At 36.3% G+C, this 18746-nt stretch overlaps 1 protein-coding gene and 1 pseudogene across 1 annotated transcript in view; both read left to right on the forward strand.

Moving 5' to 3' along the window:
- The first annotated feature begins 431 nt into the window (after positions 1–431).
- LOC145991876 (NADH-ubiquinone oxidoreductase chain 5 pseudogene) overlaps positions 432–18746 on the forward strand; it is a 41137-nt pseudogene continuing 22822 nt past the window's right edge.
- Positions 10144–18746, forward strand: part of LOC145991602 (uncharacterized) — a 72050-nt gene continuing 63447 nt past the window's right edge. Inside the window, exon 1 of the mRNA XM_083127664.1 lies at positions 10144–10229. The gene's annotated coding sequence lies outside the window, so the exon portion shown is untranslated. The remainder of the gene's footprint in view (positions 10230–18746) is intronic.

Below are 18746 nucleotides of genomic sequence, written 5' to 3' on the forward strand. Positions count from 1 at the left end.
ATCCTCAACATCGCCATTATGCAGAAGCGCGTAAAGTAAACAAGGACGCATTAACGCCGACAGAGATGAGGGGGATAGACGGAAGACTCCCCCAGCAGGCCAATTCTCTCCTTACCCTTCAACCTTCTCCACGTTACAAAAAATAAAAAGTTTCAAATGTACTTTATGTTGAGATAGGTTAATCGAGATTGAATGCACAGTTTAAAATACACCCCCACCCAAGATTTGATTGATTGATTTGGTGTTTTAAGTCCACTTTATGCAACAATAAGGCTAATTGGAACTGGACCAACAGCTGAAAGTGGGATCCGAACCACTATGTGCCTCCACCGGGTATCGAACCCGTAATCCCTTTATTACAAGGCGACGACGCAAACACTGCGCCATCGGGGAGCCACCTCCCCCCCCCCCCGAGAGAGAGAGAGAAAAAGATGGACGGGAGGGAAGAAGGAGAAGGAGAGAAGAAGTTGAGAGAGAAATGTCACCCTTTCGCCCAAGAAACAGAAGGAAAGGAGGAAAAAGAGGAGAGGTAACTTGGGAGGGGAGAGGAGGAAAATGACTTCTCTCTCTCTCTCTCTCTCTCTCTCTCTCTCTCTCTCTCTCTCTCTCTCTCTCTCTCTCTCTCTCTCTCATCCCCTCCACCCTCCCTGCCACCGAAGTGGTGTGAGAGAGAGAAAGAAAGACAAGAGAGAAATAGGTTCTCCCTGTACCTCTCTCCCACTATCTCTCTCTCTCATTGGTGGAGGGTGTTAGGATGGTGAGAGAGAAAGAGAGAGAGAGATCGAAGAAAAAGAGAGAGAGAGAGAGAGAGAGAGAGAGAAAGGGAGAGCAGAGAGAAAGAGAGCACAAAGAGAGAACGAGAAAAGAAGGGAGAGAGAGAGAGAGAATCGAGACAGAGAGAGAGCGAAAAGAGAGATAATATCTTCCTCTTTCTCTCTCTCTTTCTCTCTCTCCCTCTCTCTCTCTTTCTCTCTCTCTCTCCCTCTCTCTATTTCTCTCATTCTTTCTCTCTCTTTCTCTCTTTCTCTTACTCTTTCTCTCTCTCTCCCTCTCCTCTCTCTCTCTCTCTCTCTCTCTCTCTCTCTCTCTCTCTCTCTCTCTCTCTCTCTCCTACCCCACCAGAACTCAAACTGCTCCACACAGTGCCTCCACCGTGAATCCCACTCAGCAGGGACGACTGATGATAAAGTTTTGCGGATTTTTCGCGCTCCGCTATTTTCTACCCTGGTTCCCTTACTTTTCACCTTCTTCCTTTATAAAGAAAAAACACGTGTTATATATTTACGCTTCCAATTACAAAATATAATAGCCTTATTTTTTTTTTTTATTAATGCTGTTAAAGAACACGTTTATTGTAGGTATGTGTTTTGACATCTTAGCATAAATTGCTACATAATTTTGCAATATACTTATTATGTTTTGCAGTAACTTCAATTAATTCTTGACTACACAAATCTAACTCTTTTATGAACAAATAGGTACGCTTATGTAATCAGAAATAATATTTTTCCGCTACCCAAGGGGATTTTGGCACCCCGCCAGGCCCATACGCCGCCACTGCAATGTAGGACCTCTTTATTACAAATAGCAAACTGCGATATCTGTAGGGCTCAAGAGGACCTCCTCGACTTCTTTGAAAACTGTAGTTCCAGACCGGATTAGCATATCTGTCCATAAAGTGGACTTCAAAATACCGTACACAAACAAACAAAAGACAAGAAAAATATTCTATGTTGCCAAACAACACTTACATATACAACTTGAAGAACATGTTTAATTACACTTTCGCATCATCCCTTTCCGGTTTGCCTGCTTACTCACCATTTTTTGCTGGCGCCGTTAGTTTTCTGTCGCATTAACCAGCAGAGATTGCAACAAACAAAAATAATAAATAACAGTTAAGCTGTGAAAATGCTCAAGTCGAAGAAGTTGCCTGAGTAGTCAAAAGATGGCGCTGATAATCTGACTCTGGAAGAGACAACTAGCGCCGCCGCTTAAGTGTTATGCATCAGAACTACAATCAGGATAATCGCCAAAAATATTAAGATATTAAAAACCTATCTTCATTTTAGTAGCGGCGCTCTTTATACCTTAGTTCATCGCCAGAAAATTGTGATCACGTGGGCACAAATGTGGACAAAATATTTACATGGCTTATTCGATATTTATATTGACACCTTTTATTTTTCCTTGTTTCATTCTCTTCTTACCTTTCCTCTCTATTCCTCTATATTCTCCTTTCTCTATTATCTTGTTTTCTTACTCTCTCTTTTCTTCTTTCACTGTTTCGATCCCTCTCTCCTCCACTTTCTCTGTTTTTGCATGTGTACCGCTAAAGTTCTTGCTGCACTACAAATTATTGTAACCATATCTGATGTCGGTCATTCGGGTGTCAAAAGGGAAGACGGAGACCATTTCACGGATGGGTAGATCTCACCTGGTGGCAGTAGGTGAACGACGAGGACTTGTGATAGAAGGTTGATTGATTGATTGAATTGCTTTATTTTACTTTGTTTTTTGTGTCGCTTTTTTGTCACTAATTATCGAAGATGAGGATGAGTGATGATATGATGAAATTAATGAATGGACACTCACAAACATCCATGCCCAGGCCGGGATTCGAACCCGGGACCCATGGAGTCGTAGCGCGATGTGCTAACCACTCCGCCACGGGGGTCGGCTTATAATAGCAGGAAAATGACAAGGAAGAAATGACCTTTGCTAAAAGTACTATCCCAGCATCGCATTGACTGAAAGGGAAAAAAGCTTCCTTTTCCTCTTCATAATAACATTTGAAAGGTTTTTAATAGTTGAACCCTTAGTTGCGCTTGTGTCGCTTCGTGCATATGTGTAATACATACAATCGGAATGTATCCGAAGTACAAATTGCAGAAACATCCTATTAGGATACAAGAGATTGAAGAATGAACTGTACTAATGTACCACATTTGTACCACATTTGAGAGAAAAAATATATTGAGTTAGTAGCACCTAGCACAAGAAGGAATAGCTCGTATAGACCATCATGAACGTTCCAAAAAAAAAAATTCCAAGAGGGGAGGGGGGGCAAGCAAGGTATTTTTCCCAGGAAGGGGGGGACGAGGCACATATTCCCCAGTAATAGCATTTTAGTCTCAAAAAACATTACTTCGGTTTCAAGTCATGATGTTCCTGCAACACTTTTTCAATAATTAAGATATATTACTGTGACTGAATGAAATTGTATCAATGCAATATATATACACCTATATATGTATGTATATATATATATATATATATATATATATATATATATATATATATATATATATATATATATATATATATAATATTGGTTGACTCCCATTTTCCTGGGGCCATGCTCCCCTTGCAGACGTACATAGACCATATTAGCACTAACATGTCTTCTGACAATAGAATCAGGAGCTGATGCACAATATCCGACCACTATTAAAAGCAAACTTGCCTCAAATCTTTAACATAACGAAAAAGTAAGAAATAATGTAGATATATTAAATGAAGAAGCTAATATCTACATTTAATAAAGAATTTAGCAACAAACTTCTACCTGTGTTTTACTAATACTGAATCAGATAACTTATTCTCCCTATCACTAGGCATTCACACACTATCGGATTTTATTAATATATTTTAAAGTATTGACATATTAAGAAACATGTACCCCTTCCCCCAAAATTGTTTAAAAAATACACTTTAAAATATTTATGGAATGTACAGCCTAGTATATGCTCCCATCATGAATATGATCCGTACTGAAAGATTTCTATAGAACATAAAAAAAATGTTTTGTAGGTCTGAGCCTTCTATAGCACACATTTGGCAAGATTACTGTGGAATTACCACCAGATTCTTCTGCGCTCACTGTCTCAGAGTATCAAATGCAATTTGTAAGTGTGGTCTCAATGTGGGTTGTCTGACATGTAAATACTCTACCAACCATTTTAAACTTTGATTATTCATAACTAGAAATTTAAAGAAAGATCTCTCTTCTGCAGACTTCCCACACAATTTTTCATTGTTGACAATTTCAGTGTAAAATGACCATCTGTGCTGTATCTGGAATGTTCTCAATAAATAAATAACGCCTGCAGAAGCTACATCATGTGGTGAAATCTTGAGTTATTAAAACAAGTAAGTGTATGCCTAAACTGGACTTGAACTACTTATTGAAATGATGGCATGTGGCGTAATTTTTACCTTATGGTGCTAAATATCATGATATGTATTAGAACATATAAAGTTTGTACATATATAGTAAAAGTATTGAACTCCAATTTTAAAAATGCATTAAAAATCATCATATACATACATCACACACAATATGCCACATTTAGTCTCCACAAGTTTCTGTACTTTCTTACATTCAATCCTCAGAATATATTGTAATGCCTTTCTCGCTTTCCTGCTTGTTCTATAAAAGTGAGCTTGCAACCTTGCCACAGTAGGGTCAAATTAGGGTGTTCCAATCAGATGCGAAGAAATTTGACTAACTAGCATTTTCGCTATAATCCACATTCATAGGCGTGCGCACGGGTTGGAGCAAGAGGATGCAGTTGTCCCCCCCCCCCAATAATACTCTCTCACTTAGAAATGTACTGCAGAGGAATCTTATGACCGTTATTAAACAATATTATGCTCCTTACAAAATTAAGTATTTAGAAGCAGATGAAAGTTCCACTTAACTACTTAGGAGGAGGAAACTGCATTATTTCCTATGAAATTGAGCTATTTCTGGTTATAAACACTCGCACACACTTTATTCGTTGGCTGTATTAAATCTATGTGGTTGCAGAATAAATTGCCCACGCAATGGAAATCAGTAGCCGCGATAGGGTGACAAAAGTCGGGAGGGGAGAAAGGACAGTTTATCATTGTAGACAAGGCTTAGCGTTAAGAGACCATTGCAGTGGCAAAAAAAGTGCCAAAAAGTGCGGGGCAACTGCCCCCTACTCACATGCTAATCGACGTCACTGTTGGAAATGAATAAAATATGTGTATTTGCTTTGAATGTGCTGTACGAAACCATGTTTACATGTAAATGAAGTGTAATTATTGAATAAGTTGTTTTACATATGTAAAGAGAAGGGGGCAAAGAACATTGGCACTACAGAAGTTTGACTTCTTCTAATACAGTGATTTTCGACGAGTTTAAACACACACTATGTGCTCCCCCTGTTCCATACACATCAAAACAATAAAACATTGAGATGAAATTTGATTTTTCTTTATACGATTGTACTTTCATCAAGGCTTTTGTCCCCCCCCTAATCAGATGGTCTGCACACGCCTATGTCTACTTTGTTCACCACAAAATCACCTGGTACTAAACATTCCTTGCACGTAAATTCCTTTGTTTGCGAGATTTTTCTTCACCATCAAATTTAGTGGGATTGTCACAAATCAATTCACTTGTTTACCAGCTTGAGGCGTGAAACGTAGAGACAATTTTCATGAATGTTGTCGTTCACCTGCAATTAAGAATTTTTCGTTAACGTAGAGAATATACATGTCATTTGCAGTTATATTGTCAAACTTGACTTAACATGGATGCAAATATTTACCTATAACTCTGAGTTTTATTAGCTACTGTAAATACATAATAGATCTTGAATGTTAACCTGCTTATTTTAAAATTAGAAATGAAATCGATGCATCATATCAAGTATTTGAGAAAATAAAACGTGAGACACGGAAATCATTTCATAACTTGTGCCCTTTCTGATACTTCTGATGGAGACAAATACGTTAATGAAATATTAATATATCCACAATGTAATCTTGATATGCCAACAGTGCTGATAATTATTCGAGAAGATATATTTTCACAATATAACACACGTTGAACAACATTTATTTATGGCGAAAAAATTAAATTTGAAATTGAAGTAATCATGTAAGCATAATGAAATGTGTATCTCAAGCATTACATCTCAGTGAATTTTTTTTTTCATTCTTCAGCAATTTTTGTAAAATATCATGATGATTTGATTTGGAAAATGTACATGCAGTGCAATAGAAAAATTACTGCATCACAATAATTACAAAAGAATTATATTCTCATTTTGCAGAAAAAAATTTGAATACCTAATCTTTTTTCATCATTCCTTTCTCCAGCTTACATTTACGACTTAGGAATTTTTACTTTCATAAAATATCTAATTGTCAGCTTTTCATGCATAATGGGCATCATAACCTCCAACTAACATCAGTTTTGAAATTGAAATTCACACAAACAGGTTTGCAAGATAAGTGTAAAATATGTCTCAAATTTGGGAGCAATAACAAAATATCCTGGAAGCCCCCAAAAATAAGTAATGGACGAGCAGATTAATTTATGTGATAGTTGATTATTATCAACTGATGTTTGTTACAGCTTGGACATGTTTGTGATATTTTCCTCCATTATACTTTAGGAAAAAAAAAACAGTATATTCTTCTGATATCTAATTTATGTGCCTACCTCTGGTCCCTATTGTTCTTATTAAAATATGTATTGTTTTAGAGCAAACAAAATGTTTGTTCTTTTGTGAGAGTTTATTCAAGTTCATCTAACGTCATTCCCCATCCATGTCCTCATCATTTTGAAAGAGGCAGATAAAAAACACTAAAAAATAACAAAATACAAATATGAAAATGAGTATGTGGGTTCCATTTAATCATTTCTTTAATGTAATTCAGATTTAATAAGAAATGGCTGGTTTTACAGAACATCAATAAGTATTGTGTCTATGATGTTCCTATACATGCCTGAAAACAGTTATTTCTTTTTCCAAGTTTTGTAATATGTATACAGGAAAATTTCCTTAATCTGATTCTGCCGTAAACTGCCTACTTAATCACTTCACCTCTCTTACCACAAATATAGAACGGGATCAGTATTCATATCCGAAAATTATGTCTGTATGTCTTCCATGAATATAAACAGTTCACTTTTTTCAAAATTAAAATCATTACAAGTTCTTCCTGAATTGCTGTAAATATGAAAGATCGCTATTCCAAACGTTAATCCACATATTATTACAATTTAGGATTGAAAGCACATTTGCAAACAATCAAATAATACTTTACTTGAAAGCGTTCATGACTTTACATTTTAAAAACATTCGTAAATTGCAAGTATGTTTCATTGTTCCTGGGGGCATATATTTAATTAATTCTAACATTGTACAGCAAAGTTGCAAAAATTAGCTCATATGCCGTACATACGATTTATATTTGTCCTTGTACTTGAAACAAACAAGTCCTAACAAAGATTTGCAAAATATCCAAGATCAGAAAATTTCGAAATGAGTTTTACGAAACTTAATTGGGGATTTTTGCCTTCGAATTTCAATGAAACGGTACACAATATGTCACACGGGAATTATTGGCAATTCCAAATCGAAATATATTGCATTAAAATTACTTGGCGAATGGCAGCGGTGATGGAAATGACAATCATATATTAAAAAATAAAATGTCAAAATATTTTTTCTATATTATCAATGGCATGAAAACAATATAGATTGATAACACAGGGCCGCATGGGTTCTGTTGTTTTTATAATTTTGGGTGTTTTACATGCATTTGAACTTGCTGATGCTGAAACTGGCGTTAGTTTTCTCACATCACGCAAGAATGTTTTACAATTCACGATTTTTATGTGGGTTGTGGTATGCACGTTTCAGTGCAATTGAGGTGATTGTCGCTAGATGTCACTGGTACTTTTCAAAATTATTCAACAAGTAAAAAAGACTAACAAGCTTTAAATGCAGAGAAGTTTTGTTTCATTTAAATTAATTAATATGTTTTTTGCCTAAATGCTGAAAATAATACTATGTAAAACATTGATATATCATTTGAAATTAATTTTATATGTAACTCTCAAAAGTCCTAATTTGCATGGTGTGGCCATGGTATCTCGTGGTTGTCTGAATAGCCCAGATATGTTTTGCTACATCCACGGTGAATTTGTTCCCCGGGTACAGACACAGGAAATTACAGATTTTGTAAGAAGAGCATATTACGCATACTTTAAAATGAAACTAGGAGATCAAGATAGATCGTGGGCCTCACACAAGGTATGTAGATCATGTGTGTAATCTTTACGAAACTGGAGCACGGGAAAGCGACCATCTATGCCATTTGCAATACCTATGGTGTGCAGGAAGCCTCAGGATCACAGCAATGATTGTTACTTCTGTTCCTGTGAAATTGTAGGTCGAAATATTAGAAACAAGAAGAGGATAGTGTATCCCAATATTCCCTCTGCAATGAGACCTGTGTTGCACGGTCCAGACTTGCCTGTACCGACACCTCCATCAAGTCTTGAGTGTGTAAGTGATCCTGGTTCACTAAGTGATTCAGTGGAAGAAAGTGAAATGGAAGATGACATTTATGACCCCTCTCACGGATCTCGTGACCCTATACCGTTCACTCAAAGCGAACTCAATGAATTAGTTAGAGACCTAAATTTATCTAAAGAATCAGCTGAGCTTCTTGGTTCCAGACTTAACGAAAAGAACTTGCTGGTTTGTGGATCAACATTTTCCTGGTACAGACACCGAGAAAAAGAGTTTGTGCCTTATTTCTCGAAACAAGATTTTCTCGTGTTTTGTTGTGATGTGTCCGGTTTGCTGACTAAGTTAAATTTTCCTTGTCTTTGAACTGATTGGAGGCTATTCTTTGACTCGAATAAAACAAGTTTAAAATTTGTTCTGTTACGTAATGGAATATGTAATATTGCTCATTCTGTGTCACTAAAAGAAACCTACAGCAATATGCAACTTGTTCTTAATAAATTTAAATATGAGGACCATGGTTGGTTGGTGTGTGGTTATCTTAAAGTTTTGAGCATTTTACTTGGACTACAATGTGGATATACGAAAATGCCATGTTACATCTGTGAGTGGGATAGTAGGGCACGAAATTACCACTGGGAAAGAAAATAATGGCCAATATGGAAAATGTTGAACCCGAGTTCAAAGAACATCGTACAACAACATTTAGTCAGTCCTGAGAAAGTTGTACTTCCTCTTCTTCATATCAAATTAGGGCTGATTAAACAATTTGTGAATTCACTTAACAAGGAAGGACAATGTTTCCAGTTCATATGCAACAAATTTTCATCCCTGTCGTACGGCAAAGTGAAAGAAGGTGTTTTTGTTGGACCAGATATTAGGAAATTAATGAATGATAAAGACTTCGAGGAAACAATGACTGTAGCTGAAAGAGATGCTTGGATAGCATTTAAAAGTGTAGTGTTGAACTTCTTGGGGAACCGCAAAAGTCCTGATTACAGAGAAGTTGTTGAGAATATGTTACTTAAATTTCAAGAGCTGGGTTGCAACATGAATCTCAAATTACAATTTTTGCATTCACACCTTGATAACTATCCACAAAATCTCGGTGAATTAAGTGAGGAACAAGGCGAACGGTTCCATCAGCACATGAGGAATATGGAGAAAATGTATCAAGGACATTGGAGTGTTAGCATGATGGCTGACTACAGTTGGGCATTGTACAGAGCAACGCCAGAAGAAAATCACAAGAAAGTTAAGAAAGCTTACAGAAGAAAGCGTGCTAAACAGAACTGAAAAGTATGTATTGTGTAATGATTTTCTTGTGTGTATATTATATACTGCTATATGTCGTTTTCTATATTATATGGGTCCTTTGTGTCTGTCTATATTCATTTTAAAATAAACATGTTGATGCGTTTAGTGTGATAAGCTACTTATTCTGATTGAAGAAAAGAAAAATTATAATAAAACAGTATGCAATATTGGACAAAGCCCAAATTTTGAAATTTGATTTGTAAGAAAACCTTGCGTGATAGAGAAAAACGAATTTCATATTCGTGATCAGCATGGCACAAATAATAAAGTTCACCTATTAAACAAAAAACAACATTAAATTGAATTTAATTTGCGGCCCTGTGTAATCGATTGATTTGTATTGATTGACATACCCTTGAACGTAATTTATGTGAAGAAAAAAATAATTTTGCTTCTATGCGATGCGATTTTGTTGTGATAAAAGGAAACGCCTTCGAAGGTCAGAAGGTCGTTGCTTCAGTTCTAGGCGCCGTAGATCTGAGTCGTGTATATGACGAATCAACGTATTCGCCCTGCCCACTGTCAGTGATAAAGGGAGCCTTAGCAATAATTTTATGTCTGCTGCTGATTGCAGTTAGTGTGACACGAGCGTCTATAAACACCTATGCAGAAGTGAGTGCAAATTCTTATTCATTAATGAACTGTGTTTGCCACTAAATAGTGTTGTAGCTCATTCAGTGCAGTTACAGTAAGGTCATCATGGCCCGAAATTTTATTTGCATGATACATGTTTTTGGTTAAACCTAGCTAATGTGCTGCATGAATTTACGTTAGCGGTTTCAGAGTGTGTTCAGAGTCATTGCGTGTCCGCCATAGGTTTGCGAAGACCCTGTGATCAAGGGGGCAAAAGCCTTGATGAAAGTTCATTTCATCTCACTGTTTTAGAATTTTGCCAGAGAACGAAGCGGGACAGTTCAGTTACATATGAAATAATGCACCCTCCCCCTCTTAGTTGCTTTGAACTTTCATCGGCTTGAAAAATTCTTACTTTTCTTTAAGCGTGTAATGACGGCGATAAGATTCCTCTACATTAAATTTCTAGGTGAAAGTATAATAATATAGGTGAATGGACGTCTGAAAGGTACAGGGGTCCCGGGTTCGAATCCTTGCCTGGGAATGGACGTTTGTGAGTGTCCATTCATCAATTTCATCATATCATCACTCATCCCCATCTTCGCAAATTAGCCAAAAGTGGCACATAGAGCGAAGTAAAATAAAGCAAATCAATAAATCAGTCTGGAAGGGGCAAGGATTACCACGCCTTCCTCTTACAAAACGACTGTCAACCTAAACGTATATATTTATCACGTATAATTTGATTTCAGTCACAGTAATTTACCTACATTAATTATTACAATGGGGATGCAGGAACGCAATAATTTCAAATTCAAGTGGTGTTTTTTTTTAGGAGGGTAACTCTATTGTGAAGGTAACATGCCTTGGGAAAAAAACTGCGGACGTCCATGATTAGGGGGACAACGACCTCACTTGCCTCCCCCGTGCGCACGCCTGTGGTATCCACGTGTAACAATAAATGATTAAGCGCCAAGGGTCCCGGGTTCGAATCCCGGTCGGGCTTGGTTGTTTGTGAATGTCCATTCATCAATTTCATCACTCATCCCCATCTTCGCAAATTAGCCAAGAGGCACAACGCGAAGTAAAATAAACTAAATCAATAAATCAATCAATCAATAAATGATTAAGAAAGTCTATAGAAATTACATACTTACATACTACTGGTGCAACCACGGCGGTACTGGACTGACAGTGAGGGTAACATTGTGTGAACTGGCGAAAAGTTGCTACAATCCTTGTAAAGTGATCATGAGGGGAGGGCATGCACATAGTTGGAGGAAAAAATCACGTGTAATGTACTATAAAGTTATTTTGTGTTCTAATGCGTAATTTACGAGTCTTATCACTTGGCAAGCAGCAAACATGACGCCTACGGTTATCTGGAATAGTTCATATTTGCTCGTCCTGAAGTCCCTTTTAAGCAAAGATTTGTACATTATACTAGAAAACCAGACCAAGGATAGAAATTCTTATGCACAGTTCTTTTAATACTCATGTCCAAGCCGTAGCCAGTAATGAAACCGGAGTTCAATCACAAGTACAGAGTTCGTTCGTATTGATCGCTGCAATTCCTTGTGTTAGGTTCTATTGTATATTGTCCTCCATCGGGGTATGTGCAATGCAGGGTGTGAAATCATTTTAGACTGGTGGGGGGAGAAATATACTAATCTACAACCCCCCCTTCCCCCATATACGATATACATATTTATAATGTTGTTAAAAGTACAAATACATTACTAAATTAAAAATATCTTACTATTATTATTATTAATTATACAATAAAATTGTCACGTTTATATACAAATATCAGATATTATAAAGTAGCAAACTACGTCCTTTACTAACTGGTTAAAGATGTTAATAAATTATGAAGTAGTTGAATGGTTTATTATGTGCAAGATTTTATTTAGTTTTTGCTTTATGTTAATATAAATCAATCAGATTTCATAGTTATTATTGTCTTGCATTCTTGTTTCATTGTGCGTATTGATGTAGATTTGATAATGATCTCTTGAGAGAGGAAAAGCATTGGACACTCACAACTACACTAATTTGTGTATGTTTTCGATATTATTCTTAGTACAGTATATTTGAAATTAAAAGTAATTGCTTATCTTTTGTTTGTTGTAACAAAATCTCTCCCTCCCAGAAAATTTTTGGTGGGGGGGGATTTTTGAGGCCAAGATTGGGTTATTTTGCACCCGTCACATTATATGGGGTCCAGCCCCTTACCATAACTAAAATAGCATAATTGCAAATGTCCTGTTACTAAAATATTAAAATATTCTGACTTTCGTTAAAAGCTGAGGCTGTAAAATGGCACTCAGCACGCACAAGGACAAAAAAAAAAGGACAACACACACAAAATTATACTGACCACAAGGGCCAGTCGCCAGAGCCTCGTTAGTCTGCAAAATGCAGTCCGGGGTGTACGACGTGGAAGGTCAACCCTTACACCCCGAGATTTCGATGTGGAGAGAAAATAATAATAAAAGAAATATGGTGGTGAGAATTTTGGGCGGTGAAAATCTCCCCCTTCTTTTCTCAAACATTTAAAGGTGTTACGCTTTAGGGCCATGACTAAGGTTTAATATCTGTTATGTGTGTTGGCCATTTAAAACGTTATCTGTACTCAGTGGCTGCGATTAGGAGGGCCGAGGGGGTCAGTTTTCCCCCTCCCCACACTTCCACACTTGAAAGACAAATAACTACACCTCGTAAACTTTGGAACACATTTTGAGCACTTCATGTACACTTTTTTAAAGTACACTTTCGGTACGCTTCGAAGCACAAGAAACTGATATGCTTCGCGATTAAAAATATGAATAAAATGGAATTTTAATAAGAGTTGTTTTCCACGCGAATTGGTAAGATTATATAGCGCACATACATACACACGCATCAAAACTGGATTTTATGAACTTCGCTTGCATCAAATGACACATGAAATATATAATTATGGTTTTCTTGAAAATGCCTCGGTGTATGATGCATTATCAAATCGGAAATTTACTCTAGGTTCTTATGATACCAGTGCTCAAAGTGTGGAAACGTGGTGATGTTATCCTCCCAGTGAAGAAATGTTTAGTAAAGCATCCCCTCCTGCTAGGATAATTTGCCCAAGTATCCCTCATCTACTGTTTTGTCTCCATGTTAATTCGTACAAGCATCCCCCCAATCAATGACAATGGGAGTCCAGGGGGTCCGGACCCCCACCGAAATTGTTTAGCATTTGTTATATAATCGATGGTCATTTATTTCCACTGAATTTATTGGAAGGCAATGGATTGGGAATTAGTCCAGTCAAATTAGAGTTTAACCTGGACATTCAAGAAAATGAGACGAAACTTGCTGGAGCACTACTTGAGGTGTATTTCTCACAAAAAGTCCCAAAGAATCCCCTCGCGGGTTTCGGAGATATGACGTCATCAATATGGCCGCCGTCAGAATTTGTAGTTCAATCATTAAACGCGTATAACTTCTCACAAGATAGTGATAGAACCTTCGTTTTTCCACCAAATGAAAGAAACTAAATTGGGAAAATTATTAAATCAAGTATATTATCTGTTCTTAACACATTGTCTGAAATATATTACAAAAATTGAGGAAATTAGATTTTACATTACCTGTTTTAACGATTTTTCGTATATTACTTAATAATTATAAAGTACTATTGAAACATTTTGACATTATAACTGTAGAGCGTTTTAAGGACTATACAACGGTACCTGGTTATTTTCTCTACCATTTACCTTAAGGGAGTTATTTGATTTAATGTAGTGGTTGTTTGTTAGCTGATATACAGCCCTACTAGTGCGTTTGAAAAGCAAGGAAAAGTGGTAGATTACGGTATTTCACTTCTGGCGGAGAACATGCCCTTTGGGAATGGCATAGTACATTTCTTCCTGAATGTAAAACGCTCAAGACCACAAGTTTTTAAGCTCTCGTTCATCGGTAATGACGTCATCAAAATGGCGGCCATGACGAATATTTCCATTCCTGTACCCTGTTGATTCATTACAGTCATTTATCATTCATGGCTTCTTATTTTCATGAAAGTTGCAGTTTATAACTCTATTATGAAAATAAGAAATTTAAAAGACCCACTTTACCAAATAACATTAAATATGGTGGTGAATATGGCCGCCGAAAATTCAAAATAAACAATTCACCGATATGGTTAGGTTTGGTTTGGAATCATTAAGTGTGGCTTGGAGGTTCCAGAATTCAACGGTGAAACCAAAATTAGTGCCAGACTGTCTATAAAATAATACTAGTTATCTTTTGACAAGTATACATGGTGATTCAAAAGTTCGTCATCATAGACCAACTTCGTTATTAGAGCAAATAGCGAGAAATGGAAAATCATTGGAAATATGTGGCGTTGTGGCCACATTTCTTATTTCGGGCGGGCGGAATAGGCCTACTGTGCCCTATTACTAGACCTCGGATTTTTAGGTTTTACAAAGTGTGCTTTTAGATTCCTAAAATAGGCTCTAAAAATCCTAAAATAGGTTCTAAAAATCCTATAGTAGGTTCTAAAAATCCTAAAATAGGCTCTAAAAATCCTAAAGTAGGTTCTAAAAATCCTAAAATAGGTTCTAAAAATCCTAAAGTAGGTTCTAAAAATCCTAAAATAGGCTCTAAAAATCCTAAAATAGGTTCTAAAAATCCTAAAGTAGGTTCTAAAAATCCTAAAATAGGATCTAAAAATCCTAAAGTAGGTTCTAAAAATCCTAAATTAGGATCTAAAAATCCTAAAATAGGTTCTAAAAATCCTAAAATAGGTTCTAAAAATCCTAAAGTAGGTTCTAAAAATCCTAAAATAGGCTCTAAAAATCCTAAAATAGGTTCTAAAAATCCTAAAGTAGGTTCTAAAAATCCTAAAATAGGCTCTAAAAATCCTAAAATAGGTTCTAAAAATCCTAAAGTAGGTTCTAAAAATCTTAAAATAGGCTCTAAAAATCCTAAAATAGGTTCTAAAAATCCTAAAATAGGTTCTAAAAATCCTAAAATAGGCTCTAAAAATCCTAAAATAGGTTCTAAAAATCCTAAAGTAGGTTCTAAAAATCCTAAAATAGGCTCTAAAAATCCTAAAATAGGTTCTAAAAATCCTAAAGTAGGTTCTAAAAATCCTAAATTAGGATCTAAAAATCCTAAAATAGGTTCTAAAAATCCTAAAATAGGTTCTAAAAATCCTAAAGTAGGTTCTAAAAATCCTAAAATAGGCTCTAAAAATCCTAAAATAGGTTCTAAAAATCCTAAAATAGGTTCTAAAAATCCTAAAATAGGCTCTAAAAATCCTAAAATAGGTTAAAAAAAAATTAAATTGGTATAAAATTCCTGAAAATACTGATTAGATACAATCGTTAAAATCATAATTTCACAAGAACCGTAATGACCAAATATTAATTTTCTAAACAAATTTTAATTTCTTTGTATCATTTTCAAAATTATCTCCAAATGATTATAATACTACACTTAAGCTGTTAGCAAAAGTTACTTGTTGATATGAAAAATGAATCACGTTTCTATAATTTGCTGCACAATATCAGGGTAGCTACTCACTGGGAATTCCTTGAATTCCGGGAATTACACGTGAATTATTTGCTCCGGGAATTATGCGTGAATTACTGCCTCTGAAAATTACTCATGAACTTTGGTAAGACATATGTTTTCTCTATTCCCATTTTTTCCTTACGTAAACGTGAAAAATTGCAACTTTTATTAATCTAAATCCCATTAAATTTATAAGTGTTTATAAATGTCCTGAGGCAAGTTTCTTTCAGTTTATTTTTTATTTTAATATTTTTTTAGGAAGAAAAACAAAGCTACATGAAAAATATAACAACATTTTCATAATCCTTTATTTTCTTGTGTGTGGGGGCGGGGGCGGGGGGGGGGGGAGGTTGAGAGTCGGTAATACGTAAGGTTGGAATAGAGAAAACATCTGCTTGTATCCTTGAAGTTTTGGAAAGTTCGCCTTGAAAACGAGGAATTATACTTGAATTTTATGAATCTTTTTGCATCTTATCCACACTCAAACTCCGCCTTTTGTCTGTGAGGATCATTTCAGGTGCTGAACATTATTTGTAAACAGAAACATAGAGTCAGTGGTGCAAATTTGAATGCTGAAACATTACTTCCCAAGGCGTGAATGTCAAATACGACCAAACTGTCACGAAAGCGAGCAAGGCAACACAGATCAGAAGTTTGCACTTTGGACCGTGCAGGCTGTAAAGAAGATTGGGTGACAAGACTGAGGTGTTGGAGGAGGGGGGAAGGGGGGGGGGGGTTGACAGTTTACTTTATCTTAGGAGGCAAGGCTTAGCATTAAGGGAGAATTCACACCGAAGAGACACGCGACATGCGACACGTGTCGCTTGGAAGCAAACACTCAGTAATCAATGCAACCTTTCGAACACGATGCACGTGTCGCATGTCGTTTACGTGTCTCTCGGACTGTGACGTTTTCTCCATACCGTGCATCGTGTCGCCTCAGTTTATTGTCCGCGTATGCGCAGTGAATGCTTCACTCCAACGAGCTATATTTAACTCTAGAAGAGAGTCCAACAGGGGGCTTTACAACATGTTTGAACCTCGAATTTATTGATATAATAAAGTATCGATATGTACAGTCATGGACACTTCTGCGTTGTAACGATTCCATTGAAAGTTAATGGAATTGTTATAACCCAGAAGTGTCCGGATATTGGTACAATATATTTAATTTTCGGAGTATGATCAGGAATAGTTGGAACATCATTAAGTATCTTAATCCGTATAGAATTAGGCCAGCCAGGAAGTTTAATTGGAGATGATCAAATCTACAATGTAATTGTAACTGCACACGCATTTATTATAATTTTTTTCATAGTAATACCCATTATAATTGGGGGATTTGGAAACTGATTAGTACCTCTAATAATTGGAGCCCCAGACATAGCCTTCCCACGATTAAATAATATAAGATTTTGATTACTACCCCCGTCATTAACTCTACTATTATCAGGAAGAATTGTAGAAAGTGGTGCAGGAACTGGTTTAACAGTGTATCCTCCCCTATCTGCAGGAATTGCACATGCTGGAGCCTCTGTAGATTTATCAATTTTTTCATTACGTTTAGCAGGAGTATCCTCTATTCTAGGGGCAGTAAATTTTATTACAACAGTAATTAACATACGAACTATAGGAATATCTATAGAACGAGTACCATTATTTGTATGATCAGTAGTAATCACCGCAGTTCTACTATTATTATCACTACCAGTTCTAGCAGGAGCAATTACTATATTATTAACAGATCGAAATTTAAATACAGTAGTAGTATTTACGGTACTATAAACCCGAGAAAGTATGAACCCCTCTCCAGCAGATTTGCTATACTTAAAACAAGCTTAACATGAGCATATGAGCTTTTTGTTCAAGTGTGGAATCTTGTCTAATCTAAGATTTTTGTGAAAATGCCCTCGGGAATTTCCTCAGAAAGTATGACCCTCTCAGATTGATTTGTTTATACTTACAAAAGGCACTTTTGTGAGATTGTTATCCATAAATTTGTTAAAAATATGCCCCTCTTGTGGCCACACTTAAAACTGGCCATCCACACACATACACACACACATACACACACACACACATACATATTTATTTCTGGTTTAAGTTCAATTGGCCACCAGGCTCAATTTACATATCTAATATTAAGACAATGTAATTCTTCTAGAATTGCTCCGTGACAACAGACCCATCTATGTGCAAATGCCTGAACTCGGTGAATACTTGGGAACAAGTCAATTTTTTTCATTATGTCAACATTTTTAACTTCTTTTGCCAGTAATAGGGAAATGGTAGCAAGCATTAGACAAAGTACTTTGGAGCTGAATATTCCTTTTCTTAGACGTCGTATATTACTAAAATATTTTCAATTCACATATTTCTCATACCGCTGTATCTTGTTCTATTAGGCCTCTTCGAGAACATTGCCTATTAGGACTCTTCGAGAACATTGCCTATTAGTAAAATAATAGGACAAGCATATGGCGGTATGGGGATATGTGAATTGTTGGTTTCTTCAATTCACATAAAAGGATTGAATAGAAACTAGGATATTTTGCATTTGTTATATTCAATTTATTTGTTGTAATCTGTTCATATATAAAATCAAGCCCCGAGAAAATATAAGATCAATACTTGAACAATATGTGCGCATGACGGCCCCAAAGCGGTGGGATCGATACTTTCTGCACAGCGATCAGTTCATTTCGAGCCCAGCACCGGCGTGTCGATCAATATTTGGAGCAGCGATCCTTTACAAATTAGTTCCAGACAATTCCGCTCCCCTAAGCGTGGAGGCGCTGCGGTCGGGATTGCATGTACGCTCAGCAGAAAAACGGGATACATTCAGAAGAAAGTACTTCGGCAAAAATGTTAGAGAATAGCTCATGTTTCTGAATGTACTCTCACAGTGTTTCTATTGGCTCTGTAAAACTATAAAAGCTAGGGTACAGTGCAGATTCTTCACCATTGCTGGATTGGCAGTGGAACCCACTGCTC

This window comes from Lepisma saccharinum, chromosome 8, assembly GCF_977018435.1.
Source record: "Lepisma saccharinum chromosome 8, izLepSacc3.1, whole genome shotgun sequence".
NCBI lineage: Eukaryota > Metazoa > Arthropoda > Insecta > Zygentoma > Lepismatidae > Lepisma > Lepisma saccharinum.